At 35.5% G+C, this 17,603-nt stretch overlaps 1 non-coding gene across 1 annotated transcript; it reads left to right on the forward strand.

The window, feature by feature from the left end:
- The first annotated feature begins 16,343 nt into the window (after nt 1–16,343).
- On the forward strand, nt 16,344–16,476 carry LOC126014751 (small nucleolar RNA SNORA51). Its single transcript, XR_007497748.1, has one exon. It is a non-coding gene; the product is annotated as a small nucleolar RNA SNORA51 (small nucleolar RNA).
- Nucleotides 16,477–17,603: the final 1,127 nt, after the last annotated feature.

Here is a 17,603-nt window from a genome sequence, read left to right on the forward strand (position 1 = left end):
GAATTGAATAAATCTTTATATTTTTACATGTAGTTATCCTGTTGTCCCAATATTTGTTCAAGAGGGTGTCTTTATTTCATTTTATGTTCCTAGCTCCTTTGTCAAAGATTAATTGACTACAAAATTATGAAGTTGTCACTAGATATTCTATTCTGACTCATTAGTCTAGTCTGAATGTTTGTCTTTGATCCAACACCATGCTATATTTAATCTTATTAATATTCTCTTCCTGGGTCTTTGAGACTTCAATAATTTTTATGTTGTTTCTGTTGAGTTTATCAAAGACTTCTATTTTCATCTGTTCACATTTTTTGATTAGATGTTCCATTGTCTGATCATTTACTTTAAGATTTTTTTTTCAATCTCTTCTACTATATAGAGTTGTTCTGCATCTCATCTGCCAGCTCAATTCTGTTGTCAACTTCTTTTACTCTGTTCAAGAGGCTTTCCACTGAGGTGTTCATTTCATTTACTGAAAATTTCAGCCCTGTTGTTTGAGACTGTAGTTTTCTGATTTCCCTCTTTGTGGTCTGTTTACCTTGATCTATGCTTTCATTGAGTTCTATGAACACCCTTCATATTTCTTCTCTAAACTCCCTTACCTGAGAGACTATCAAAGTGTTTGGTAGTTTTGGTTCATCAGAGCTGCAATCTTAATTCACTATGAATGTTGTTGTCCTACATTGTTTCCCCATTGCCATACTTGTAATGTGGTTTTTACTGCATATTGTGATGGGGTACCTGGCTAGAAGATGAGCGTTGCCAGGGAGCTAAGCAGAGTGGTTGTCTTCCTCTGACTCACCCCTTATTGGGTGGAGACAGCTTATCCTGTGCTGGGCCCTGAAGAAATTATGTTTGTTGTCATCTTATTGGCTACACCATGCAGAAAAACAGGTAAAATAGGCAGGGAGTGAGGTAGCAGCTGTTTATATTGGCTCTCATGTGCCCAAACACAAGGTAGGAACACCCTTATTGGGTGGGGACATCTTACCCTGTACTGGACCCTAAAGAGATTATGTTCACTGTCATCTACTTGACACCTCATGCAGGAAAGCAGAAAAGTAGGCAAGAGTGAGGCAGCAGCCATTTATAGTAACTCTTTAGTGTCCAAGTACATGGCAGGAATCAGCCTCCATTTCTATTGGGTGGGGATAGTTTACCCTGTATTGGATTCTGAAGAGATTATGTTCACTGTTGAATTTTTGGCTGCCTCATGCAGGAAAGCAGCAACCATTTATAGTGGCTCTCTTGAGCCCCAAAACAAGGCAGGAATCAGCCTCCACCCTTATTTTGTGGGGAGAGCTACTCTGTGCTGGAACCTGAAGAGATTATGTTCACTATCATCTTTTTGGCTGCCTCACACAGGAAAGTAGAAAAGTAGGCAGGAATGAGGCAGCAGCCATTTATCAATAGCATACTATTTTTATCACTAAGAAATTGTAGTACATTTTCGAGTTAGAAAATGTGTTTCCTTTCAGTTTCTTGTTTTTCAGTATATTTTGGCCCTCCAGGTTCTTTTATGGGTCAACACAAACTTAAAAGTTAACTGTTAAAGACCTCAAAGAAATATGAATGAAATATTAAGTTATTTGAATCATTTTAATAGTTTATTTAGATGGTCATTTTGATAGCATTGATTTTTCCAAGTCAACAAAGCATAAAATGTTTCCCATTTCCTTAAGTTTTCTTAAACTTCTTTAAATATTTTGATGTTTATGTGATATAGGTCTCCAACCTCTTTTGTTAAGTTGATTCTTAGCTACTTGATATTTTGACAGTATTTAAAATGATATAGATTCTGATCTCTTTCTTGTCCAAGTTTTATTTGTATAAAGGAATGTAAATAATGTGTGTGGACTATATAGCTGGCCACATTTTTGTATCAGTTTATTGTTCCTTGAAGCAATGGATATTCTTGCCTTATTCCTGACCTCAGTGGGAGTGCTTTCAATTCTTCACTAATGAGAATAATATTGGCTATGCGGTTTTTTTATAGGTAGGTTTTGGATAGCTTTGTAAATGCCTATTTTTATAGTGCTTTCTCTGCATTAATTGACATGAACATATAATTATGATTTTTTCTTTTACTGATAATGTTGACTGTTTTGCACTCATTGAACCATCCTTGCATCCTCTGGATGAAATTCACTTGATCATGCTGTATAATTTTTTAACTGCTGCTGTATTCAATTAACTAAGATTTTGTTGAGGATTATTGTATCAATGCTTATGAGTTTATGAGTGTAATGTTGGCACCAGTGAAAATATTAAGTGCGCTCCTATATCTTCAATTATTTGGAAGAGTTATAAGATCATTTGGTAAATTATTATACTGAATATTTATTGGAAATTCAAAGTAGGCATATTTTTATTACTTAAAGAATTTTCTTATTATAAAATGGGTTTCAGTGAAACTCTTCCTTTAAGTTTTCTTGTGTATTAAAATGTATAATAGGTTGATAGTTTTAGAAACAAATTAAAATGTAATATAAAATAAAATAATTATATTTAATAAATGTTATATCTTACTGAAAGATGGTGTGTAGCTAAACACCTAAAGCAAATACCATGTTTTAAAATTCCAGAGCACATACCCTACTTTCCCTAATCCCCTTACCCTATCTTCCCTAAACACAGAAGTGTTACCACCCACAAAAGAAAGCATGTACCAGACGTGGCTTTTGCCTTCCTGGTGCAGTGCCTTCCTCTCAAGAATTATCTGCCAAAAGGCCCGTTCAGAGAAATCAATCATTTGACCCTTTGCGTGGATTATTGGCTAGAATTCTGACACAGCTGTGACATTACATTTTTTTCTTTTCCTTTTATTTGAATTTTGTTCCTTTAGCCACTACAGAAATTTGGCTTTAGTGATCCTGCAGACAAAAAAATATTGGTACCAAAAAGCCTGCCAAAAGTTCCCTGCTGGCTAGTTTATTAGTGACTCTTACTTCAAGCATAACCTGGCATCAGCAGCTTGTTTTTCTGAGTTTAACTCTATGATGGTAAACAATTATTTCTGTCCCCCCAAAAATATATTTTCCAGCAACTATATAAACATCAAAAATATTTCTGTCTCTCTCCTCTTGGTTTCTTGTAAAGCCTGTTTTCTGCTTACCCAAAAACACTTCCACCTCCAACTCTAGCAGGGCTCTTTCTCACCTACAGGATAGTTATTTGATATGTAGATTCTAGGCCTTGTCACTTTGTACTGTTTCTCCGGAAGATCTCCTACTCTTTGTTTTCCCTGAGGATACCCTGCATACCAGAGCCTGTGCTTAAAATGTCATCAGCTGGGCCCAGAGAGATAGCACAGCAGCATTTGCCTTACAAACAGCTGATCCAGGACCAAAGGTGGTTGGTTTGAATCCTGGTGTCCCATATGGTCCCCTGTGCCTGCCAGGAGCTATTTCTGAGCAGACAGCTAGGAGTAACCCCTGAGCAACGCCAGGTGTGTCCCAAAAACCAAAAAAAAAAAATGTCATCAGCTGAAAAATAAAATTTGTTTTCATCTCTTAGACGTGAGTTCCCATACATCGTGTGTGGTAATTCATTTTTACAATATTATTCTGTTTTTTGTCTACTCATGCTCCTGCTTCTCTCCCTGTGAAAGGTTCCCGGACCCCACGAAGGTTCTGCTTAGCAATGCTGGCCATCTGCAGCACAGAAGCATACACACACTGTTGTAATCTTCTCTTATGTCCTGTCAGATTAGCTTACACAGAATTCACATCTTACTCTCCCCTAATATAAATATTCCTTTCCAACCTAAAATAAATAGAGTTTCCCAAAGTGGCTGGTGGATGCTTCTTTGTAAGTTCTCTATTTGCCACAGATCTGGCCTCACCAGGGACCTCTACATCCAGTGACTCTGACCTCACCAGTGACTCTGAGACCACCAGTGTCTTCTACATTTTGAGGTCTGACTTCACCAGCAACATTTACAATGGTGGATATTTAATCTGAGAACTTACTGTGTGTTTTATGATTTATAATTGTATGAGTGTATATGAATAGTCAGTCCAGCCATTACTTGGGACTTTTGCCAAAATTTCATGAGTGGCAGTAAAAATCTTATGTAGCCTATAGCGGCTTCTTTCTTAGTAAATTGGCTTAGTTATTAGTATGATAATTTAGTCATATCTTTGTGAAATAAATATATAGTTATGGGATAAAATAAATGTTAAGTTTAATCATGTCTGAGTAAGGGGATTTTAACTATTCATTTTTTTCACTTTCCAATCATTATCATCTAAATTTCTCAATAAGCATATATTTATAGAACACAGAGTAATTGCTTAGAAAATATCAAGTAGATCAACACAGTCTTTTGCTCAAAAAGAACACTAGTAAGTTTTTAGTGAGACTACGATTGGTAATAAAAAAATTTATGTTTTCTGGAACATAACATAGCAAGTATGTGTTACTTTAATGTGTGTCACACATATTTTATATTGTGTCTCATTAAAAAATCTAAAAAATCCATAAAAGTATACTGATAGGTAATTTGGTCATTGTCTCAATTATGGGTCTTTTAGTCATTAGTTATTTTGACAACTTCTCAAGGTTTATTATTATAGTTGATTATTTTAATTTATACAAAAATGTGAGGATCAATATAATTAATGAAATGGGAAAGTTTAGTTTGAGAACATTAAGAATAAAGTTGTGCTTGTTCTGAAATTTCCACTAGTTATTGACTATCACTTTTCTCACTCAGAGTAAGCTTAATAGATTTTAACAGGTCAAGTAGAACTGTAATTCCATATGCCAATTTCCACTGGCATGTAAACTTCTTTTCACAGCTCAAACTTAGTGATTCCTTTAAATACCTGAGGATCTGTATTATAGTTCCCATACTTACTGAGATTCTTTCAAGACAAAGAAAAATATGTGTTATCTAAGTTCCAAAAATATTTGTCTAGTATCACAGTGATATACCTAAAAGATATTTATACCTTTTTAGTTCTGTGCACGTTTTTAATTCTGTGCATTTCTTACATAGCAGAGAAAAATTAATTATTAAAACTGTAGCTGCTGATAAATTTTAAGGGCAGAGAGTTAAATTTGAGATGCGGGCCATCAACTTACTAGTTTATGAGGCAGAAAATAGTTGTTTTTTACCTTTAAATATGGATAGGTTTATAATCTAGGATGTTTTACAAAAACAATTTTAAAAGAAAATTCATTTGCCTAAGTAAGATCTAAACTTAAACCAAATGTTAAGTATTATTGAGTATTGTTTTTTAATCACAAATTGACTTTTTTGTTTGTTTTAATTGCTTTATTTAAGTACCATGGTTACAAAATTGTTCATTGTTGGGTTTCAGTCACATAATTTACACCATCCTTCACCAATGCACTCTTTCCTCAACTTTCCTTCTCATCCCAACACCCCCACCTGTCTCTAAGGCAGATGATTTCTCTCTCTCTTTCCCTCACTCCATTTTGACACTATTGTTTGCACTATTGTTAATGAAAAAGTGCCTGGCATGTCACTTTCTTTCCTGTTAGATCCGAGTTTTAGTCCAAAGTGATGAATTCTATCATTGTCCTCATAGACTGTTCCCTAACTACACTCACTGCTCTTTGTGGCAAGCTTTCTACTCTCAGCTGTAACTCTTGACACTTATCTCTATTGTTTCTGTACATTATTATCACTCTATCTAGTTTAATATTTTCTTAATATATGAGAGTAGCATTTCAGGAGAAAAGCTTTTATAGAAAATAACACATTATTTTTCAAAATAAGCTGCCAAGATACAGTAATGAAAAATCAACCAATACTGAATTAGAAAAACTTTGGTTATATTACCACTGAGTGGAATGTCATAACTTTTTCAAAGTGTATCTTTACTTGATCTTTCACTTCCCTTTTCCTTCAGGAGAAGTTCTCATTAACAAGAGAATTGAGTCTTTTGGTTTGGGTATCCCTAGCCAGCCCACACAAGATGGTAATATAAACAAGCTTTTAAAAGTTACCACATGTCTTTTTTCTAGACTAAATTGTCCATTCGATTTGGAGGGCACTGAAGTGATTCTTAGAGGCTGCACTGCCAGGTCTGCCTCTGAAAAACCCTGCCATTTATGTCAGTCAACTGTTGCACCTCCTCCAATATTATACAGCAAATATAGTTCTGATTCTAAACTATTTCTTAGAATCTTTTAAAATTTTGTAAAGCAGTGCAATGGTTTATCTATTAAAAGTTTACAGAGAATGAGGCAAAAGAGTGGATTTAGTATAGATCATTAAAGCCACTGACTGTATTTATGCCAACTCTCATGTGCCCCCCCAATGACTCCTCCATATTCTTGATAGTATGAGACCAACAAATTTGATTATTATATTATTTTAACAAATAATAAAGCCTCTCATTATTAAATATAAGGATGATCCTAATTTCTTAGGGTTTTATGTGTGTGTTCTAAAATTTTGTAGCCAAGTACACATTGAAACCCCACAGTCTTTTCAACAGATGGGAATAAAAGGAAGGAGGCATTTCCTCTCTCTCCTAATTACAGGGATCTATTTGGATCCCAAAGTGGCTTCATTACCTTAGAACCTCTCTTCAACTTATGCTATTTTCAAACCAATTCCATCACTAATTTTAGAGTGTAAATGGAGTGAGGAAGAACTGGTCATTTTAAGTCCACATGTATTCTAGGTAGTCAGATAGATAAGCTAAGGACAGGAGATAGCAAGAACATACAAAGGAGTCACATTTCAGGCAACTTCCTCTTTGACCTCATAAATGTGCCAGGAAGAGGTCAAAAAAGCAGCAATTTTCAGTTCACTTTTAGGTAGCCTGTATACAAATGAAAACTAAACAGAGAAAGAACATCAGAGCTAAGATGAATTGAAAGGTCACAGTGACCCATAAGTGTACTATAGGGCAGCAGTCTTCAGATCTTAAAGACTGCAGAAATAAATATATGACACCATTCACTGGGTAAAGAAAAGCAGATGGCTCATTGAACCAACAAAAACATCTTGACCTCTCCAGCAAGAGCAATTTTAATCCATAGATTGCCTCTTTATTGCCCTTATATCCACTGGTAAACTATTTTAGGGAACAGTCAATCTTAATACAAAACTCACCTCTGACAGACTTAGATGCAGCTTTTAACAAAATAAAAGACAGAAGGCAATAATTAAGTCATTTTTAAACAAGATTGTTGTCAGCTATTATTATAAGTCTTCTGGACAAAAATTACGGTGAGAATATGTTAGTCACATTTTTGGGTACAATTATTGTATTTGCATAATATTTAGGAAGCAATTTAACAAACATTTTTCTTCTAAGAGAAATGGCAAAATTTGAGGAAGTTATTTGAGTTTATATTTATAACGAGAATAAAGTTTAAGTCAAGCTTCTCAGTAGTCAAGACCCTGTGACTGACAGCACAGGTGAGATGCACTGCCCAAAAGGACAAAACCTAAGCTGAGAACGAGCTCCCTCCTCTATTGCCAGTACACTATGACTGATCAATAATGCAGGTGGGCAGTGCACCCAAAGGTACAAAACCTAACCTGAGAATGAGCTCCTTCTGCAGTGGCTGGGACTTCATAAACAAAGGCACAGGTGAGCTGCACTGACCAAAGGGACAAAATCAAAGAAGTGAGGCTATTTCACACATCTCCACATTTGTACTTATCACCTAGTAAAATAACCCAATCACAACTCATAGAAAACACCATACTGCAAAAATACACAATGGGAAAACAAAGCAGAACACCATCATTTTAGAGAATAAATATGGCAGCTGCAAAATACCAGGAAATAGGGGGCCGGAGAGATAGCATGGAGGTAGCACATTTGCCTTACATGCAAAAGGACGGTGGTTCAAATCCCAGCATCCCATATGGTCCCCCGAGCCTGCCAGAGGGGATTTCTGAATGTAGAGCCAGGTGTAACCCCTAAGCGCTGCCGGATGTGACCCAAAAACCAAAATAAATAAATAAATAAATAAATAAATAAATAAATAAAAATAAAAACAATAACCAAAAACAGGAAATACTGTCTACCTTTATAAACTCACTAAAAAGGACTTTAGAGAACAAATACAGAGGATGTTCAAAAAAACTCAAAGATTTCATGAATGAATGAAATGAACCATGAAATAAGATTAAAGAAGATATGAACGTAGAAATGAGAAAATTTCAAAATATCAGGCTGGAAAATCTTGGTAGCTGACATTAAAAACTCACTGAAAAGGCCTCACCAGTAGAGTGAACACTACTGGACAGACCAGTGAGGAAGATGATGAGCTACATAGCCCCTTCATACAAAATAAAAGGTAGAAACAAAGCCTCAAAGAAAGCTAATAGATGATAATGGAATAAATTCTGGGATAAATTCAACAGGAAGTATATATGAATCATTAGAGTCTAAGAGACCAAGAAAAAAAATTCTATGAAGAATTAACAGTTAAGAACATCATTGCTAAGAAATTTGCAGAGCTAAAACGTACATAAATCTACATCCTGGATGTCCAAAGAGTACCAGTTAAAAGAGATCCAAAGAAAGCATCCTAGGCAGATATTAGTCACAATGATGAATTTCACAGGTAAGAATATAATACTAAAAAGGGAAAATTACATATAAAGAAGTGTCCTTAAAATTTATAATAAATGGGGTTGAAGTGGTGGCACAGCAGTAAGGCTTCTGCCTTGCATACACTAGCCTAGGATGGATCACAGTTTAACCACCAGCATCTCATGTGGTCCCCTAAGCCAGGAGTGATTACTCAGGAGTAACCCCTGATTGTCACCTGGTGTGGACCAATAAAACAAAAAATATAAAAAAGATTTATAATAGATGTATCACAGGAACCCTCAAGGCCTGAAGGCAATGGTAGAATATAGTGACAAAATTCAATGAAATGAATTCCAATAATCAGCCAATAATTTTGCTATTTTTGACAATAATTTAGCTAATCATTTGCAAATAATTCACAAATAAACAACTCAGAAACTTTATAGAGTCAAAACTGACCTTACAGAAGAGCTTAAAGTGCTTAAGGAAGAGCTTAAGGTACACCCAAAAAGCATAACCAAACTCCTACAAAAATATGACACTAAATACCATGACAATAATCTTTCTCAATATTAATGGACTAAATTCCCCAGTTAATAGATACAGAGCTGTAAAATGGGTCAGAAAACTGAATGTAACATTTTGCTACCTTCAAGAAACAATCTGAAGATGCAGAGCAAACATAGACTAAAAATAAGAGATTGGAGGACATCTTCCAAACAAACCTTAAAAACAGCCTTAAAAAGGCTGGGGTGACCATACTAATATCAGGCGACATATTCTTTCAGCTTCAGAAGGTTATAAGAGACATATGGGCACTTCTTGTTAATCAAATTATGTGAGTACCAAGAAGAATTATAATATAAACACATATACACCCAATGATTGACCAGCAAAATAAGTTAAACAACTGATAAACTTGAAGAAAGGCATCAACAGCAACACCATAATAGTGAGAGACTTCAATACCATCTTGTTATCCCTTGGTAGGTCAACCAGGATAAAACTTAACAAAGATATACTGGCTCTGACGGAAGAAATAGAATAAATTGGCTTAGCTCTCCATTTCCAGAAAACTGGATAAACATTATTCTCCAGTGTATGTAAGATTCTCCAAGATGGAGCACATACTGGGCCATAAAATATACCTGTACAAAATAAAACATAAAAGAAAATTGTTTCTACTCACTTCTCAAATTATAATGCACTGAAAATAGAAGAAAATTACACAGACATAGAGACATAATTTTAAAACCTGAAAAATAAAAAGCTCACTAATAAACAACAAGTGCATTAGAGGTGAAATCAAAGAGGATATCTAAAGACTCCTGGAAACAAATGAGAAAAATATATAAATTATCAAAATCTGTGGAACATAGCAAAAATGGTATTAAGAGGAAATTTTATAGTTTAGTATTCACCAGAAAGAAATAATAGTAACAAAATGAACCAAAATTAGGTAGGCTTGAGGAAACAATAAAACTTAGAGCAGAAGTTAGTAAATCAAACACCAAAATAAAACAGTTTGAAGGATCAATGAAAGTAATAGTTAGATTGGTGACTCAAAGATAATGGGGAGGGGACCTGTCGGCTTTGCATGTTTCTCTTATCTTGTCTCCTGAAGCTCTCCTGAGAGGTTCAGGAAGGGCCTAGCAAAAACTATCTCCTGGAGCCGCTCAGGCCAAAAGGCCAAGAAAGACTGAAGGAGTTAAAACCAGCTACCAGAGGTGCCAGGCAAAGAAGTGCCTCCTTTGTCTGTAAAGGCAGGTGAGAGGTGCTGTGAGCTTGGAGACTGGGAGAGACTAATGAGACCTGTAGGCTTTGTTTGTTTCTCCTCTCGAGTCTTCTGAAGCTCTCTTAGAGGGCCTGGAAGGGCCTAGCAAAAATTGTCTCCTGGAGCCTCTTAGGCCAAAAGACCAAGAAAGACTGAGAGAGTGAAGACCGGTTACCAGAAGCACCAGGTAGAGAGGTGACTCTTTTGTGAAGAAAATTGGAAGGGTCTGGCCCTGTTGTGAGATTGGCAACTAAGAGAGACTGAGGGACACTGTGGGCTTTGAGTGTTTCTCTTCTCTTGTCTCCTGAAGCTCTGCTGAAAGGACCAGGAAAAGCCCAGCAAAAACTGTCTCCTAGAGGCTCCAGAAGAGCATGGCTGTCCCACTTCACCTCGCAACTGTATTCTTTTTTTAACTAATGAACCCCACCATAACACGCAGAAAAAAATGAAGATGATAGATCTGATGACCAAAAAATACAACCATTTGATTAATCTCTCAAATAAGGTGTTTAGAATAGAAATATGGAGGATCTTCATGAAATAAATGAAAATGTAGCTCTAGCTGAACAGAACACAAAGACAGAAAATCAGAAAACTCAAACTGAAATAACAGTTCTGAAAAACATAAAAACCACAAAGGAAAGCCTCTGCAACAGGGTAACAGCAGCCAAGGACAGAATCAGTGAACTGAAAGATGAAATGCAGAACAACTAGATACAGCAGAAGAGATTGGAAAAGAACCTTAAGACAAATGATCAGACAATGGCAAAAGTACTCAAGAAATGTGAACAGATGAAAATAAAAGTCTTTGCTGAACTCAACAGAAGCAACATAAGAATCATTGGAGTCCCAGAGGCCCAGCAAGAAGATACCCAGAAAGAATCAACAGTCAAAGACATCATCACAGAGAAAATATCAGAGCTAAAGACTCATACAATCAAATCCTGCATGCCCAAAGATCCCAGCTAAAAGAGACCCAAAGAAAAACACCCCCAAACACATCCTAGTCACAATGATGAATCACAAAGATAGAGATAGAATACTGAAAGCAGTAAGATCAAAAAGGGAAATTACATTAAAAGGAGCATACTTAAGATTTACAGCAGACATGTCACAAGAAATTCTCAAAGCAAGAAGACATTGTTGAGATATTGTGACAAGACTGAATGAAATGGATGCTTCACCTACCCAGCCCAACTCACATTCAGGTTTGAAGAAAAGATACATAGCTTAAAGATAAGAAACAACTCAGAAACTTCACAGATGCAAAGCCAACCTTAAAAGAAAAACTGAAAGGTCTACTTTAATATAAGACAGAGCAACAGACACACCAAACTTATACACAAAGATGACATTTAATTCCATGATAATAATTTCCCTCAATGTCAATGGGCTACATGCACCAATTAAGAGATGCAGAGTAATGGATCAAAAAGATAAATTCAACATTCTACTGCCTACAAAACAAACCTGAATAGTCAGAACAAACATAGACTCAAAATAAAAGGCTGGAAGAAAATCATCCAAGCAAACAACACCCTTAAAAAAGCTGGGGTGGCCTTATTAATATCAGACGACATAAACTTTAGACTCAGAAAAGTTGTAAGGGACAAAGAAGGACACTTCGTACTAATCAAGGGATATGTGCAACAGGAAGAAACTGCATTACTAAATATATATGCACCCAATGAGAGACCAGCAAAATATATAATATATTTATTGACAAATTAGAAAGAGGACATCAATGATAACACAGTAATTGTGGAAGACCTCAACATGGCATATATATATATATATATGCCACTTCATTCCCAGAAACCTGGATACACATTCTTCTCCATTATACATGGGTCATTTTCTAGGAGAGACCACATGCTGGCACATAAAACAGACCTCCATAATATCAAGAGGATAATAATTTTGCAGGTTACCTTTATACCACAAAGCTCTGAAATTAGATGTGAATTACAAAGGGATGCAGAAAAAAACCTTAACAACTGGAAATTAAACAGCCTGCTACTGAATAACCAGTGGGTCCAAGATGAAATCAAAGAGGAAATCAAAACTTTTCTGGAAACAAATGAGAATAAAGACACAAACTATCAGAATGTATGGGACACAGCAAAAGCCGTACTGAGAGGAAAATTATAGCTTTGCAAGCACACATTATGAAGGAAGAAGAGGCATACCAGAATAGCTTATAAATTATAAAATAATTCACAAAAGTAACCAGAAATAGGTAGACAGAAGGAAATAACAAAGCTTAGAGCAGAAATCAATGAATTGGAAATCCCCCCCCAACAAAAACTAAAAAATCAACTAATGTAGAAGTTGGTTCTTTGAAAATATAAACAAGATTGATAGATTATTGACAAAACTCACAAAGAAAGAGAGAGAAAGAGCAACATGAAACTGTATTAGAATTGAAAAGGGAGAGATAACTATAGATATTGCAGAAATTTAAAGGTTAATCAGAGACTACTTTGAGAAACTATGTGAGTAAACATAAGAACATGGACGAAATGAATTAATTCTTGGACTCTTATAACCCTGTACTCTTGAATAAGCAGGATGTAGCATATCGATACACCAAAATAACTATTGATGAAGTTAAAAAATGTAATTAAATATCTGCCCAAATTTAAAAATCCCAGGCTCAGATGGATTCACTAATGAATTCTTTCAAACCTTTCCTTGCCAACCAATCCTTGCCAGGCTCTTTCATTAAATTGAAAAAAATGGGGACACTTCCAAATAGCTTTTATGAAGCCAACATCACCTTGAGACCCAAAACCAGACAGAGATACTGCCAAAAATTTTATATACCGATATCCCTGTTGAACACAGATGCAAAGATACTCAACAATATCCTGGAAAATACGATCCAATGCCCTCATCATTCACTATGATCAAGTAGGTTTCATCTCAGGAATGCAAAGATGGTTTAACATCCATAAATCTATCAGCATGATACACAAAATCAATAACTATAAAAATAAAAATCACATGATCACATCAATAGACGCTGAGAAAGCATTTGATAAGGTCCAACACCCATTCTTGATAAAAAAAAAACTCATCACGATCAAGTGGGATTCATACCAGGAATGCAAGGTTGGTTCAACATACGCAAATCAATAAACATTATACACCACATCAACAACATGAAGGACAAAAACCACATGATCATATCAATCGATGCAGAGAAGGCGTTTGACAAAATCCAACATCCGTTCATGTTAAAGACACTCAGCAAAATAGGGTTAGAAGGCACCTTCCTTAAGATAGTTACAGCTATTTATGAAAAGCCTACAGCCAACATTATACTTAATGGCGAGAAGCTAGAAGCATTCCCACTAAGGTCAGGAACTAGGCAAGGCTGTCCACTCTCTCCACTCTTATTCAATATAACCTTAGAAGTCCTAGCAATAGCAATCCGACAAGAGAAGGGAATCAAAGGAATTCAAGTAGGGAAAGAGGAACACAAGCTAGCTCTATTTGCTGATGATATGATGATATACATCAAAAACCCTAAAGAATCCACAGAAAAACTCCTAGAAACAATCAACCAATACAGTAAAGTGGCTGGATACAAAGTCAATACACAAAAGACAGTAGCGTTTTTATATACAAACAATGAAGTTGAGGAGAGAGAGATTAAAAATACAATTCCATTTAAGATAGTATCAAAAAATATCAAATACCTAGGAATCAACCTTACAAGAGAAGTGAAAGATCTATACCAGGGAAACTTCAAAACACTTCAGAAAGAAATTGAAGACGATCTAAAGAAATGGAAGAACATCCCATCTTCATGGATAGGTAGAATTAACATAGTCAAAATGACTATTTTACCCAAACTGCTATATAGATTTAATGCAATCCCTATCCAAATCCAGACACAATTCTTTAAAGAAATAGAACAATCTATTATAAAATTCATTTGGAACCATAAAAGACCCAGGATAGCTAAACACATTCTGAAAAATGAGAAGTTGGGAGGTATCTCCTTACCTAACTTGAAACTATACTATAAAGTCATAGTAATAAAAACAGCATGGTACTGGAACAGAGACAGGACCTCAGACCAGTGGATTAGAACAGAATTCCCAGACATAAACCCCCAGATATATAGCCAACTAATATTTGATAAAAGAGGCAAGAATATGAAATGGAACAAAGAAAGCCTATTCAACAAATGGTGTTGGTACAACTGGAAACTCATATGCACGAAAGTGAAAATCGACCCATATCTCACTCCTTATACAAAAGTCAACTCAAAGTGGATCAAAGATCTGGAAATCAGACCTGAATCTATAAAGTTTATCGAGAATAAAATAGGCAGAACACTCAAAGACCTTTATATCAAAAGGGTCTTTGACAATGGAGCACCAATGGCAAAAACGTTAGCATCAACTATAAACAAATGGGACTATATCAAACTAAAAAGCTTCTGCATGGCAAAAGAAACCCTACTTAATGCAAGAAGACAGCTAACAGAATGGGAAAAAATCTTTTCACTTGATATATCAGATAAAGGGCTGATATCTAGAACATACAAAGCGCTCAGAAACCTGAGCCCTTCAAAACCAAACGAAGCCATAAAAAAATGGGGAGACGAAATGAATAGACATTTCTCTGAGGAAGAGAGAAGGATGGCCAACAAACACATGAAAACATGCTCACCTTCGCTCATCATCAGGGAGATCCAAATCAAGACAACAATGAGATACCACCTCACACCAGTGAGGTTGGCTCACATCAAAAATAATGGAAACAACCTTTGTTGGCGAGGATGCGGTATGAAAGGAACTCTCATCCACTGCTGGTGGGAATGCCCCCTAGTCCAACATCTATGGAGAAAAGTCTGGAGAGTGCTCAAAGAACTCAGAATTGAGCTGCCATTTGACCCAGCAATTGCTCTCCTAGGCATATACCCCCAAGTGGAAGGACATTCATTCCAAAATACGTATGCACCCCACTATTTATTGCAGCACTCAGTATAATAGCCAAATCTTGGAACCAACCTCGATGTCCAACAACAGATGAATGGATCATTAAGATGTGGTACATATATACAATGGAATATTACATGGCAGTTAGAAATGATACAATCACAGACTTTGCAGCAACGTGGATGGACCTAGATCATGTTATGTTAAACGAAGTAAGTCAGAAGACAAAAGAAAAACACAGAATGGTAGCACTATTCTGAAACACCTAGAACACATAAAAAACAAAAAAATGACATTGAAGAAGCATAACTGCTTGAACCACAAAGAAAGACTTCATAAACTCCATTCCCTGATCTGCACAGCCACCAAGATCTTTAGAAACAGGTCTGATTTTACCATCCAAGATAAAGTAGAAGTCTTCCACATACCACGAAAGCAGCAAGAGGAGAATAAATGATCTATTTTTTTGACGTCTTTATTTTGGTATGGAGATTATGGTTGATGTCTCCAATATTATTTTATTTTATTTTGTTTTGTTTTTCTCTTTCTTTTTTGCACTTGAGTATGATTTGATTTCAGAACCGAGATTATTGTGTGGTGCCTGTCTTTATTGCTGTGGTGCTTATCGGTTATTTAATTCGATATTTTTTTTGTATTGTGGTATTTTAATTACTTTTTTCACATCCTCTCTCAAACTGAGGTTGGAAGCCTCTAGACAGGACTCTGCCTATTTTCAGCATATTTGATTTTTGATTGAGAAGAGGACATATTAGGTGATGGGTATTCCCCTGATTCAATGTGAATATGTACCCAAAATACTACAGTGAAAGATATGTAAGCCATTATGAAAAAAAAATTGTGTTTTTAATCAGAAATTTTCTTTGACTTACATGTATTATTATTATATCAATTATATTATATGTTATGTTATGTCACTATATTATGTTATATTAGTTTACCTCATTATGTTAATCAATTTTGTCCTTTAAATGAATTCTTACTTTAAAAAAACAAACAAAAAAAAAAACAACTTTAGTTTGCTCTGAAGAAAAAAAATAAAATAAATAAAAGATAAGATAAGGCCTCCCAAATCTTACCACAGGCTGTGTTCTTTACACTGGCTGTATAGAAAGAGGAGGTACAGTAAAGGCACCCCATATACACCTCAACACAGGCCCCTTGCCGGGTATGTATTGTGAATTGGGGGACAAAAAAAAAAAAAAACTCTCAGCAACATGGGAAAGAATGGAACCTTTCTCAATATAGTTAAGGCCATCTATCACAAGCCAATAGCAAATATTATCCTCAATGGAGAAAAACTAAAACCCTTCTAAATTCTCTTACAAGACAAGGCTGTCCTCTCTCACCACTCCTATTCAACATAGTACTGGAAGTACTTGCTATACCAATTAGGCAAGAAAAGGATATCAAGAAGATCCAGATAGAAAGAAAGAATTCAAGCTCTTACTGTTTGTAGATGACATGATACTCTACTTAGAAAATCCTAAAGACTCTACCAAAAAGCTTCTAGAAACAATAGATTCATATCGCAATGTGGCAGGCTACAAAATTAATAAACAGAAATCAATGGCCTTTTTATAACCTATAATGTTAGGGAAGAAATGGACATTAAGAAAACAACCCATTCACATTATTGTCACATGAACTCAAGTATCTTGCAGTCAACTTGACCAAAAACATGAAGGAACTATACAAAGAAAACTATAAAACCCTGCTTCAAGAAATAAGAGAGGACACATGGAAATGGAAACACATACCCTGCTCTTGGATTGGCAGAATTAACATTATTGAAATGGCAATACTCACCAAAGCATTGTACAAATTTAATGTGATCTCTCTAAAGATATCCATGACAATCTTCAAAGAAGTAGATCAAGCACTTCTGGAATTTATTTGGAAAAATAAACATCCTCAAATAGCTAAAGCAATAATTGGGAAAAAAGAATATGGGAGGCATTACTTTCCCCCAACTTTAAACTGTATTACAAAGCAATAGTTATCAACACAGCATGATATTGGAATAAAGACAAACTCTCAGATCAGTGAAATAGGCTTGAATACTCAGAGAATATTCCCAAACATACAATCACCTAATTTTTGAAAAATAAGCAAGAAATTCTAAATGGAGCAAGGAAAGCCACTTCAACAAGTGTTGTTGGCACAACAATTGCAAAAAAAATGAATTCAGACCCACATCTAATACCATGTACAAAGGTAAAATCCATATGGATTAAAGACCTTAATATCATACCTGAAACCATAAGGTATATAGACAACACGTAGGTAAAACACACCATGGAATTGAGACTAAGGGCATGT

Source organism: Suncus etruscus, chromosome 7, assembly GCF_024139225.1.
Source record: "Suncus etruscus isolate mSunEtr1 chromosome 7, mSunEtr1.pri.cur, whole genome shotgun sequence".
NCBI classification, from domain to species: Eukaryota; Metazoa; Chordata; class Mammalia; order Eulipotyphla; family Soricidae; genus Suncus; species Suncus etruscus.